General features: G+C 35.9%; 1 pseudogene; it reads left to right on the top strand.

The window, feature by feature from the left end:
• The first annotated feature begins 10,977 nt into the window (after positions 1-10,977).
• Positions 10,978-11,632, top strand: LOC101393279 (deoxycytidylate deaminase pseudogene; annotated as a pseudogene).
• Positions 11,633-14,479: the final 2,847 nt, after the last annotated feature.

Here is a 14,479-nt window from a genome sequence, read left to right on the forward strand (position 1 = left end):
GTGAGTTATGCTTAGGTTCCTTCCAGGAAGCAGACGCTAAAACAGGAAAGGAGACAAAGTCAAAATAAACTGTATTAATGTGGGGAGCTTTGTAGGTAAGACTTCATTTTGGGGACATGATACCGGGTATTAGGAGTGGGACCCTGGAAAGAGCAAAACAGGAAAGGAGAGGAAGCCAATACAATGGTGTGTTATCAGAGTGGTCACCAATATGGAAAACCAGCATCTGATCCCATTGGCACCTTCTGACGAGTCATGCAGATGGTGCCTCAGTATTCTCCACTAAGGGATCACATATCCATGATCCCCAGCCCCTAATAGTCAAGTTATGTTGCATGGGGTGTTAATTCCTCCACTTTTGCAGTTTTGAGCATCCACAGTGATAAGCACCTTCTCACAGGTGTCCCAACCACATCATGAGAAAAACCTTCATGCAAAAATGAAAAAGAGATGCAGTGCCGCAGAACTCAGGTTCTGTCACAAGTCATTGCCTTAGCAATGACTGCAAGAAAAAGTGGCTAAAATGTCAGGCAGGACATAAGAAGTGTCTGATACTTTCAGGGTTTTATGAGCAAACAAACAAAAAATATAAGATATATGCAAAATTAATCTATTTATTTCATAGGGAAACTTGAATACCCCACAGTCTGTTCAGTAACTAACTCCCAGTAACACCTAGTAGTGAAATATAGACATTCACAAGCATCAAGTTGCAGCTCCTCCTCTGAAAATTCTGTTGCTCAGTTTCACTCCATTCTGCATCAAAAACCCAGGGCTTGATGTGGACAGTCACCTGCAGAAACAGCTGTTCATCTGTTGGGACCCTTATCTTAACCCACCACTTTAAGAAGAGCAGGCAAACTCAATTTGCTACCTTTTAAGGAAACTCTATTGACGTGGAGAACTTTGTGGTAAGACTTCACTGTAAATGGAGGATTTTACCTGACTCTGGGCTATTTTCCCCATATGTTTTTTCATAGGTACACTCAACCTCAAATGAGATCTCTACATTGCATTTGTCATCAAAAAATCCTAATTTCTCCAGCTTTTGAGAGTCATTCTACTTAAATCTCCAAATTAAAGTATCTATGGGAAAGTATACCAACTAAATTCCGTTAAGCCAATTTAATTCCATTATTCTAAAGCCACATTAAATAATTTTGATTTTTCCCAATTTTATTTATATTTTATTAAAATTATATTCATAAGCATCAATTTTTTACATGAAAAAATTATGCGTGTAAAAACTAACTGGCAACTCAAATGTTGAATTTTACCTGTAAAAGTTTTCCTTTTCTGAGTTTTCTTTATAGCCATTATTTCTGCCAAAATGCAGTTTTCTCAGATTGAAAAGTATAGATCTAACTATTAATATATGTAGTTTTATCCAGTATAAATTTTATTTTTTGTTGGTTTTACTGCTATTCATATTTATCTAAAAATTTAGATAAAGCCAAAATAGTTTAGCTCATTGATAAAATTTTAATGAGATGTTCTATGATTTTCCTTTTTCCCAGATTAGTTTATTATATCGCTAATTTGGTTCTTCCACAAACTTTGCAAACTGTATACTAAATATGTAGGCTCTGAATCAAGAAAAAAGGCTAGAACAGGAGCAAATGTTCTCTGCTATAGAGACTATCATATCACCTACAAATAAAGATAGTTAGGCTTCTTGTTTTATAATCTTTATGGTGTTAATTTCTCTTTTGTGCCTCATCAATTCTTAAATAATAGGGTTGGGACCTCTAGCTCAGTGTCGAATACAAATGGTGAGCACAGACACCCTTTTCTTGCTCCCAGTATTAGAACAAAAGCGTATAAGGGCACCAGTTAGTATGATGTTAGCTGTAAGTTTTTGTTGATGCCCTTTATCAAGTTGAGAATGTTCCCTTTTATTTCTAGTTTACTATGAGTATTTGTCATGTAGAGGTGTTGAATGTTTCAAATATTTTATTTGTATCTGTTGAGATAATAATATGATTAATCTCTTAGATTCTGTTAATGTGGTAAATTATGTTGATTTTCAAATATTAAGCCAATCTTCCTTACCTGGGATAAATCCCACATGGTCATCATATAATAACCTTTTTTGTACACTGCTAGATTTTATTCAATTTTGTTAGGGATTTTTATGTCTGAGTTTATGAGAAATGTTGATGTATAATTTTCTTGTCTTGTAATTTCTTTGTAAGTTTTTAGTGTTAGGGATATATTGGCCTCATAAAGTAACTTGGAAACTTTTTCCTTCTCCTGTGTCTTCTGAAAGATTTTATGTACGATTGGTATTTCTTCCTCTTTAAGTGTTGATTGAATTCAGCAAGTCTTCTGAGCCAGGAGTACTCTTTGTAGGAGGGTCTTTAATAACAAATTTTTAAATATTTATTATTATATATTTTTATTTACTATATTTTAATTTATTTCATTTTTGGACATGAAGATTGGCCCTGAGCTAACATATGTTGCCAATCTTCCTCTTTTTGCTTGAGGAAGATTGTCTCTGAGCCCACATCTGTGCCAATCCTCCTCTACTTTGTATGTGGGTCACCACCATGGCATGGCTTGATGAGCAGTGTGGAGGTCTGTGCCTGGGATCTGAAACCACAAACCCCAGGCCACCTAAGGGGAGCATGCAAACTTAACCACTACATCACTGGGCCAGCCCCCTATATTTTATTCTTTATATTTAACATTTATTATAATAATAGAAAACTATTATTAATATAGAACTCTTCAGGTACTCTCTTCCTTCTTATTTCAGTTATAGTAAACTGAGTTTCTTAAGGAACTTTTTGTTTTTAATCTACATTTTTGAATGTATTGTCATAAAGTTTTTCATAATAGTTCCATCTTATCCCTTTAATAATAGGATCTGTGGTAATATCCTTTCTTTCTTTCTTTCTTTCTTTCTCTTTCTTTCTTTCTTTCTTTCTTTCTTTCATTCTTTCTTTCCTTCCTCCCTTCTTTCTTTCTTTCTTTTTTTCTTTCTTTCTTCCTTCCTTCCTTCCTTCTTTCTTTCTTCTTTTTTTTTCTTTCTTTCTTTCTTCCTTCCTTCCTTCCTTCCTTCCTTTCTTTTTCTTTCTTTCTTTCTCTCTCTCTCCCCCGTCTTTCTTTCTTTCTTTCTGTGAGAAAGATTAGCCCCGAGCTAATGTCTGTTGTCAATCCTTCTCTTTTTGCTGAGGAAGATTGGCCCTGGGCTAACATCCGTGCCCATCTTCCTCGACTTTATATATGCGATGCCACCACAGCATGGCTTGATAAGCGGTACATAGGTCCACACCCAGGATCTGAACCTGTGAATCCCAGGCTGCTGAAGCAGAGCACGTGAAGTTAACCACTATGCCACAAGGCCAGCCCCTCCTTTCTTTATTCTTAATACTGATACTTTGTTTTTCTCTCTTTTTTCTTTTTCTTTTTTTGCTACATATCCCAGTTTTTTTTTAAATATTTTATTAAGATCATATTGGCTTATAACACTGTGTACATTTCAGGTGTACATTGTTATATTTCAGTTTCTGTGTAGACTACATTGTGTTCACCACCAATAGTCTAGTTTTTATCTGTTGCTATACATAGGTGCCCCTTTATCCTTTTCGTCCTCTCCCCACCTCCTTCCTCTTGGGTAACCACCAATCTGTTCTCCTTATCAATGTGCTTGTTTGTTTACCTTCCACATGTTTATTTGTTCACCTTCCATTATATGGTATTTGTCTTTCTTTGTCTGATCTGTTTCACTTAGCATAATACCCTCAAGGTCCATCCATGTGGTCACAAATGGCAAGATTTTGTCATTTTTTTTTTATGGCTGAGTAGTATTCTATTGTATATATATACCACATCTTCTTTATCCATTCATCTTTTGGTGGGCGCTTGGGTTGCTTCTACATCTTGGCTATAGTGAATAATGCTGCAATGAACATAGGGGTGCATATATCTTTTTGAATTATTGATTTCATGTTCTTTGGATAAATACCCAGTAGTACAGTAAGTGGATCATATAACATTTCTAGTTTTCATTTTTTGAGACATCTCCATACTATTTTTCAGTGGCTGCACCAGTTTGCATTCCCATCAGTGTATGATGGTTCCCTTTTCTCCACATCCTCTCCAACACTTATTATATCTTTTCTTTTTAATAATAGCCTTTCTGATGAGTGTGAGGTGATATATCATATAGTTTTGCTTTGCATTTCTCTAATAATTAGTGATGTAGAACATCTTTTTATGTGTCTGTTGGTCATCTGTATACCTTCTTTGGAAAAATGTCTGTTCAGATCTTTTGCCCATTTTTTAATTGGGTTGTTAGTTTTTGTTGTTGTTGAGATATATGAGCTCTTTATATATTTTGGATATTAACTCCTCATCAGATATGTGGTTTGCAAATACCTTTTCCCAATTGTTAGATTGCCTTTTCCTTTTGTTGATGATTTCTTTTGCTGTGCAGAAGCATTTTAGTTTGATGTAGTCCCATTTGTTCATTTTTTCTACTGTTTCCCTTGCCTGGTCAGCCGTGGTATGTGAAAATATGCTGCTAAGACCAAAATTGAAGAGCATACTGCCTACGTTTTCTTCTAGGAGTTTTAGGGTTTCAGGTCTTATATTCAAGTCTTTAATCCATTTTGAGTTAATTTTTTGTGTATCGTGTAAGATAATGGTCTATTTTCATTCTTTGCCTGTGGCTGTCAAGTGAAAACTGGACCAACACCATTTATTAAAGAGAATTTCCTTTCCATTGCATGTTCTTGTCTCCATTGTGAAAGATTTGCTGTCCATAGACGTATGGGTTTATTTCTGGGCTCTCAGTTCTATTCCATTCATCTGTGTGTCTGTTTCTCTGCCAGTACCATGCTGCTTTGAGTACTATAGCTTTATAGTATATTTTGAATTCAAGGAGAACATTCCATCCAAAAATAGCCCAATACACATTTTTCTCAAGTGCTCATGGAACATTCTCAAAAATAGACCATATGTTGGGAAAAAAGTAAGTCTTAATAGATTTAAAAAGATCAAAATCATATCAAGTATCTTTCTGACCTGAATACTATGAAACTAGAAATCAACTACAAGAAAATGCTGGAAAAGTCACAAATATGTGGAGACTAAACAACATGCTACCGAACAACTATTAAATCAAGGAAAAAATCACAGGAGAAATAAAAAAATACCTGGAGACAAATGAAACTAAAAATACAATATACCAAAATGTATGGGATGAAGCATAAGTGATACTAAGAGGGAAGTTTGTAGCAATAGAGGCCTACCCTAAGAAACAAGAAATATCTCAAATAAAACACCTTACACTATACCTAAAAGAACTAGAAAAGGAACAAAGCCTATAGTCAGTAGAAGGAGGGAAATAATAAAAACCAGAGCAGAAATAAATTAAATACTGACCAAAATAACAACAGAAAGGATCAATGAAACTAAGAGCTGGTTTTTTGAGTAGATAAACAAAATTGACAAATCCTTAGCTACATTCACTAAGAAAAAACGAGAGAAGGCTCATTTAAATAAAATCAGAAATGAAAAAGGAGAAATTACAACAGACATCACCTAAATACAAAGGATTACAAGAGAATACTATGAAAAACTATACACCAACAAATTGGATAAGCTAGAAGAAATGGATAAATTCCTAGAATCATACAACCTCCCAAAACTGAATCAAGAAGAAATACAGAATCTCTCTTTTTTTCTTGATCATTTTTGCTAAGGATCTGTCAATTTCATTAGTCTTTTCAACAACCAATATTTGGCTTTATTGATTTTCTCCATTGTTTGCTTTCTGATTTATTGATCTCTTCTTTATCCTTAGTATTATTTTCTACTTATAATGGGTTTACTTTTTTTCTTTTTGTGTTGCTTCTTTTTTTTTTTTTTTGAGGAAGATTGGTCCTGTGCTAACATCTGTTGCCAATCTTCCTCTCTTTTCTTTTTTCTCCCCAAAGCCCCGGTACATAGTTGTGTATCATAGTTGTAGATTTGTAGCTCTTCTATGTGGGATGTTGCCTCAGCATGGCTTGATGAGTGGTGAGTAGGTCCAAGCCCAGGATCTGAACCAGTGAACCCTGAGCCGCCAAAGCAGAATGCGTGAACTTAACCGCTACACCACAGGGCCGGCACTTTGTGTGCTTCTTAAGGTGGAAGCTTAGATTACTGATTTTAAACCATTCTTATTGTTGTTTAATATAAACATTTGAATTCTGAGGTTTGTCATTGCTTTGCACCACTTTTAAAGTATCTCATATATTCTGATATGATTTGGTTCAAATTATTTTCTAATCTATCTTTTGAATCCTTCATTAAGCAATGTATTATTAAAATTGTGCTGATTAATTTTCAAATATTTGGATATTTTCTAGATGTCCTATTATTCATGATTCCAAAATCAATTCCACTGTGATCAGAGAATAGACTGAGAGATTTCAATGTTCTGATATAGTTTGAGACCTCCTTATGGCCTAGCATATGATCTAAAATGATAAATGTTTCATGTGTGCTAGAAAAAAAACATATATTCCAAATTTGTAAGGTGTAATGTTCCATAGGTGTATGATAGCTCATGTTATAGTGTTGGTCAAATTTTCTATATCCCTATTCATATTTGTTCACTTATTTCACCAATTGCTAAGAAAACGTGTGTTAAAATCTCCAATCATGACTGTAACTTATGCATTTCTCCCTTTGATTCTAAAGATATTTCCATCGTGAATTTTGAAATTCTGTTATTAGACTCATTAACGTTTAGGATGTGTATGCCTTCTTTACGAACTGATCATTTTTTCATTAGGAAATATTCCTCTTTACTATTCCAAGATCCCTTCATTCCCTCTTGTATATGACTTTACAGCTTGCATTACTTCTCTTTAACCTGAAGAACTTACTATAGCATTTCTTAGTAGGTTTATAGGCAACAAATCCTCTCAGATCTCATTTATCAGAAAATGTCTTAAGTTCTCAAGGATACTTTTGCTGGATATAGAATTCTAGTTGACAGGTTTGTTTCATTTTTCCTCAAAACTTAGAAGAATTCATTCCATCAACCTCTATTTTATGTTTCTAATGAGAAGGCAAATGCCATCCTTATCATTGTTCCCCTGTATATACTACATCAATTTTCCTGGCTTCTTTTAAGATTTTCTCTTTATCTTTGGTTTTCAGCATTTTGTCTATGACATGCATTGGTGTAGTTTCTTTTGAATTTATCCTGCTTGGGATCCACTAGGATTTTTGAAGTTGTGGATTTATATTTTTCATTCACTTTGGTGAATATTTGGCTATTATTTCTAAAAATAATTTTTCTGCCCCCATCCAATTATTATGACATAAGTCATAGTCACTCTGTTATTTTAATCTTTCAGTCTATTTTTGCAATGATTTTTCTTAGATAATTTGTATTGCCCTGTCTCAAGATTACTGACTTTTCCATCTGCAGTGTTTATTCTGCTGTTGAGGTCATCCAATATGATTTTTTTTTTTTAAACACATTCTACAACTTTTGTACTTTTAAAATTTTGATATGTTCTATGAGATTTCCCAATGTTCACCCATTCTTTTTATCTTTCCCTATGCGTTTCCAAATATGTATATAATATATATAATGAAAGAGATTTTATTTATGAAAGGACTATTTATAAACTATAAGGGAATGTCAAGTGAACTAACCTGGAGCTAGTAGCAGCAGAGCTATCACCACTTCTAGGCCTTAATGGCCAAGTAAAGAGAGTCATTACTGTAACCTGTAAAGAGAAAGAGTCAAGTAGAGTCAGCCACTTAGAGAGGAGCAGTAATCTTTACTTGAGGGACAGAGCTAGCCGAAGGCAGTGCCATAAGCCAAAAACATTTATAATACTAGTTTTAATCACCTTTTCTGCTAGTTCCAGTATCTGGTTTATCTGTGGGACTGTTTCTTTAATTTTTTGATTTTCTGTGTGTCCCATTTTCCACACTTATCTCACAATGATTTATGATGTATTGGGTGTTGTATGTAGATATTAGTGGGGATTTAATTATACAACTTTTTTGCTTTGTTTTCATTTCCAAGAGGGTACAGTCTCTTTCCAATGCATGGCTGCTAGAGGGAGAAGGTGATTATTCAGAATTCATCATGTATCAAATTAAGCTTGACCTTGGCAGTAATTTTTGAAGTACACCTCATCTCTGGTTAGCCTTCCTCCTGGTGCCACAGCAGTTCTTATCCAAGTCTAATTTCTTTGATCTTTTCAGTGCTTAATCCTGGAGCCTGGTGGGAGTTGGACCTAAGTTTCATCTTTTGAATCACTGGTAGAAGAACCCTTTGTTTCTAGACACTTTCTCCAGAGACTATGTGTATTCTCCAGTCTCGCCCATTCTCCATAGATATATTCTTATGTATCATTGTCCTTTTCTTAACAAAATGGAGTGGGAAGCCAGGGAGAATTGTTAGGTCAAGTAAATTATAGCTGCATTTGAGGGTCTTCTAGACTTCAGTCTCACCACCCTGTCCCCACCATTGTCAATCACTCATCTCTCTCAATTTTGGCCGGCTTTCTTCTCCCCTGTTGCATCTAGTAACTGCCACTGCTTGATAGCCATGTAGAAAAGCCTCCTCTCTCTGAAAAATCATCCCATTTGGAATTTTCTTTTATCTACCTCTCATCAATAGTTTCACAAATAAGTACAAATTTTATAATATCTAAAATTATAGTGTTACTGTGAGAACAACGATCTTCTGCATCCTTTTATATCCCAGCCAGAAAATTGTTTATTGCTGTTGAATTGTAGCCAAATTACAAAGAAAACCATAGTTTCTTCACTTTGTTTATAAATGATCTGTTTCTCCTCATAATTATCTGTGGCTGGGTAAAAGGAAAAGAAAGAAGAAAAATATGTAATTATGTTAAAACGCAACACGGAATCTAGGGTTCCATTTTTCTATCATGAGCCTAGGAGCTCCTACTTTACAAATAGAATACAGATGAAGCATTTACTTGGGGCTATGACTCACAAAAGTTAAGATATCTCTAACTCCATTTCTTCAAAAGCAAACAAATAAACAAAATGTGTAACAAATAAGAAACCAATGAGAACTGAGTCAGAGCTGCTGTAGAGGAATAGTATGGGAGAAAGAACTGAGCCACTAGAGACTCGGTCTTAGGGACATAGAGTTCAAGCCAAGTAAGTAGACTGTTATTTCCAGAAGAGTGAGAAATGGATGAGTAGGGAATCAAGAACGTCAGGGAGCCAGCCTAGAGAGGCAGCAGCAGAGAAGGTCATGGCTGCTCTGACACTAATTTCCATTGGAACTTCATTACAGGCATATTAGTCATTGAAACAACACGGAAGTGAAAAGCTAAGTCTTAGACACTCATTCTGAGTATAAACCTCTACAGGGGGAAAACAAAAAGCAAATTCTCTTTGGAAAAAATAATTCCAAATTATGCAAACTAAACTCACATAGCTTAAAAACATCTATTATTTCAAGTAAAGAATACCAAACCATTATGTTAGTACAGATGAGAAACAACATATGTAGATTACCAAGGACTAACACGTTGTGATTATGAGAGAGACCATATATAATAGCAATGTGAAATCTTAAAGAAATTAAGGATGGGGCCGGCCCTGTGGCTTAGCGGTTAAGTGTACGTGCTCCGCTACTGGCGGCCCGGGTTCAGATCCCAAGCGCGCACCGATGCACCGCTTCTCCAGCCATGCTGAGGCCACATCCCGCATACAGCAACTAGAAGGTTGTGCAACTATGACACACAACTATCTACTGGGGCTTTGGGGGAAAAAAAAAGGAGGAAGCTTGGCAATAGATGTTAGCTCAGAGCCGGTCTTCCTCAGCAAAAAAAAAGAGGTGGATTAGCATGGATGTTAGCTCAGGGCTGATCTTCCTGAAAAAGAAATGAAGGATGCAACTACAAAGATAACTCTACAAAAAGAAACTAGCAGAAGTGGACATCTATAAATTAAAAATAAGTTTACAACATAAGAAACTCCATGCGTTCATTAAATAGCGTAATAGACACAGTTGAAGACTGATTTAGAGAGTAGGAAGATATTTCTGAGGCATTTTTCCAGAATACGATAAAGAGAAATAAAGAAATAGAAAATTATAAAAGAGAGGATAAGAGATATGGAGAAAAACAGAATGAAAATGAGTGAATATAGCCTAAGAGAATTATGGGACACAATCAAGCAGACCAATATATGTAATATAGGGGCCCAAAAGGAGAACAAAGAGAAAACGAGGCAGAAAGCTTATTCAAAGAATAATAACTAAAAATTTCTTTAACCTGGGGAAAGAAACAGACATCCAGATCCAGGAAGCCCAAAGAGATTATCGAGTGAGATAAATCTAAAGAGACCTACACCAAAATACATTGCTATTATACTGTCAAAAGTTAAGACAAGGAGAGAATCTGAAAAGAAGCAAAAGAAAAGCAATTTGTTAAATACACAGAAATCCTCAGAAGTTTATGAGCAGATTATTCAGCATGCACGGTTATAACTCTAGGGTGTTTTATGTAAGCCTCATGGTAACTACAAAAGGAAACTTACACGAAAGATAAAGAGACAAGAATCAAAGCACACGACTAGAGAAAAAGATAATATTTAAATCTCCATATACTTCGTTTAAAAACACACTGCTAAGGAATTCATTAGCCAAAGTAGAAATTATACTGAAAATTTATAAGAACTTAGGACTGAATAACAATAAAATAATTCTATATAGTTTAGTTTAATAATTCTATATAGTTTACCTAGATTAATTTTTTTATTTTGTTGTTTGAGTCTTTTATATCTATGCTGATATTCTGACTACTGTACTTAATAATAATTGTGAGAATTGTATTGAAATCTCTCTTGAAATTCCCTCCATTTTTGCACAAAGTGGTATTTCAAGGGAAATCTGTAGACTTTAAAATGTTTATATTGGAACAAATAAACTGAAAATTAGTGAGCTAAATGGCTAATTTCAGATATCACTGAATGGCGTGGGTTCACTTTGGCAGCAATGCTGGGGTCCAGTAGGGACCTACAGCCTCATGGACCCAGGATGGGAGGTTGGGAGGGGGTCAGCTGAATTAACTCAGTATGCGTGAAGTCCTAAAAAAAGAGAGTGACTATAATGACCTAAGTATTTCATGGTAGTGACTTTCTTATTAGCATAGAGAAGCAAAGATCCAGAAGATCAGAGCCTGAGTCGTGAATGCATAAAACATGATTGTAGGGATTGGGTAAAATAGAATGTCAAATGTGTACAGCAACAACCAGTTCCTTTAGAGGACAGTGGAGAGTAAGCCAGGTACCAAATACTCTTACATGTGCCATGCCAAACTGAATGTCACCATGAACAGAAATTCAGCAAATATGAAAAGCTGTACTATATATATTGCCTTGTTCTCATGTAATGCAAGTGATAAGCTTATCATCCAGACAGGTATAAAAGAAGTTACTTTCATGTCTGATAAATACCATGATAGCGATGAGACAACAGCTATGAGGCACATATTTGATGTGGCTGGGGGTACTTTCAGGAAATTCACACTGAAGTGCAGCAAAATTTTCATTGACTTTAGATCATTTAACAGCAGACCAAGTCAGAAGCTTCAATGTGGGCCGGCCCCGTGGCTTAGCAGTTAAGTGCTCGTGCTCCGGTGCTGGCCGGGCGCGCACCGACGCACCGCTTCTCCGGCCATGCTGAGGCCGCATCCCACATACAGCAACTAGAGGGATGTGCAGCTATGACATACAACTATCTATTGGGGCTTTGGGGGGAAAAAATAAATAAAATCTTTAAAATAAAAAAAAGAAGCTTCAATGAATTACCTCATTAAAATTCCAGAAGATTGGGATTACCCTCTGTTTAAGAAGCTGCTAATATCTTTCATCTTGAAGTTACACATAACTTTTTAGTAGCCAGTACAGCAAAAGTAGACATCTAAAAAATATAACAACTCAAATCTTCCTTTCCCTCCTGTCACGTAGAAACTACATCTATTTATACTATTGATTTAGAGTTTAAAATAAAGGAGCCTGTAGATGGCCTGTCACATAGGGCTGAGTGAGGATGCTCCCCCCTTTTGTATCCTTGTTTGCTGGGATTCCATGGTTCTGCAGAAGGGCATCAGCTATCTGTCTTCCTCTGCATTTCAGCAGCTACTCCTCACTGCTACCAGCACTGGAAGGACAAATAAATAATTGCTTTCTCAGATCACCTATGATTACCCCAAGCAACTGTATACACTATAGCCAGCTCTCAATTATCCCTAGAGGTAAAATTAAAGCCATCCCAGAGTGCATAGGACCATGAAAAATGCAAAGACTAGTCCCTCCTATTGATTTTATTTCATAAATTCACTCACCAAAAAAAATCACACAACACATGCTGTGTTAACCTAAAAATAAAAAACCAAAATGAGAGGCAAAGAGGCATATATTTTAGGATTAAAAAATCGCAATTCAGGGTACACAGATTCTGGTAGCAACCCAAATAGTGTCATGATAGAGAGTAAGAGACAGAGACTTTTAAATGTAAAAGAGAGGTTTGCTTACAAAGTAGTTACTTGGGGTTGGAGGCAGAAAGCTAGTCTTGACTAAACATTATTGATTGTTAAGGCTATCTAGGGGGAGGCACAAGTCCATCACTGTGACAGGTTGCAGTTTTCTTGCAGCATTCTCAGAATATTTGCAAGCTAACTCAGTTCGAAAGTTCATGTTTTGCCCAATGACAACTTTCATAAGACTCACTTCCTTAATGGCTTCCCAACATATTTTAAAGCTCTTAAACATAAATGACCCCATTTTGTTTCACATTTCACAGTTCACCAGTTTGACTGGGATTTTTCTCTGAAATCATCACTTATGAACCATTGATTATTTTAGTCCCACATCACTGGGATGGACCTGTCCCAGAAAGTCATGTCCTACATTGGGAGAAAATTTTTTTCCTTTTTTTAATGGTTATTCCAAGGAGTCAATGTCATAAAGGGTAGGTTACATTTGAGCAATAAGGAGACAGTCAAGGAATGACTGTTAGGCAGTTTGCTCACCTGGGAATTTCATCCAGTTACCTGAAGGTTCAGGTGACTAAGCCTTATCTATCATGTTGATACATTGAGAGACCATAATCTTGGGATTTGTTGAAGTTCTGGAGAAGATCTGAGTGATTAGTAGCATAAGAAGTTTAAACACAAGTACACAAAGCAAACTCCAATAATAAACACATAAAAAGTCATTAAGTGATATTCTGATACACACGGCAAACTCTGTGGGTCTTTCTTAGCATGAATGTTGAATTATTACCATCAGGCTCAAGAAGTTTATCAGTGTCATAGAGTAAGTCTATTATAAAGAGGATCAGTCATGAGGAAAGAGTGGTGTGTACAGATATACTGGTCTGGCCCGAGCCTTGGGAAAGCTGACAACATCAAATGTCAGCTACTTCTCTTCCTAGTCAATTTGATTTGGAAGTCTCCAGCATTTGTACAGGACTAGATGTCAGGTGGAGCCTTCTTTAGCTGTGAGATATATCTCCAAGGTTCAATGCCTTGTAGTTCTGCAGCATTTTCAGCAGTCAGGAGCACTTGGTAAGGTCCTTTCCAATGGAGCTGATGGGCTGTCTTCATCTCCTGACACTTCCAGAATACCTACCCAGTCACTAGGCTCTAGAAGGTGACCAACAGAATCCTTTAAATTGAAATCCAGGAAAGCTTTTACAACCTGTTGATGATAAGCTTGAGCATAAGACAATAGAGTCTTATTGTATCTGGTCATAGTAACATAATACAACAGTGGATCAGTAGAAGGTTGCATACCAATAGACGTTGGTCTGCCAGAGATTATCTCACATGGAGTGAATTTATGTTTTCCAAAGAGGGCACTGAAAACAGTCAGTAGACCAAAGACAACAACTTAGGCCAGAGGAGTCCAGTCTACATGTGTATAACAAAATTTCAAAGACCATTAACAGAACGAGAATCTAATATCTACAAAGGTCCAAACATAATTCTTCTCTCTATAATTACCTCCATTATTTCCACCAATGGTAGTCACATTAAATTAATTTGTTTATATTAAAATTTGGCCTAATTATTTACATAAGTAAGAGTGTTTGAATTTTGGAGGTCTCAAGTAGAGAGAAAAAAATAAATATTTCATCTTTGTTCACAAAGGTATCTTACCAAAGAGAAAAGATTTCTTTAAATCCGGAAAAACAAAACATTAGAGAGTCCTCCTCAGTTCATGAAGTTCCATGTAAATAATACTTGTTCTGCTTGAATCCAGTTTTTCCATTAGTTTTCTCAACTTTGCCTGATGATTGAGAGTGATAGAGACGGTGATAATTCCAAGAAGTTTGCAAAGTTTTTGTCAAGGCTCGTAAAATTTGCCCAGGGAAGTGGGTGCCTCAATCACTAAAGACTTTACGACAGTTATACCCCAAGTGGGAAATACATTTTCTAACTTTCTTTGCCACGGTGAGGGTATCAGC

This window comes from Ceratotherium simum, chromosome 2, assembly GCF_057802395.1.
Source record: "Ceratotherium simum simum isolate JZ-2026a chromosome 2, ASM5780239v1, whole genome shotgun sequence".
NCBI classification, from domain to species: Eukaryota; Metazoa; Chordata; class Mammalia; order Perissodactyla; family Rhinocerotidae; genus Ceratotherium; species Ceratotherium simum.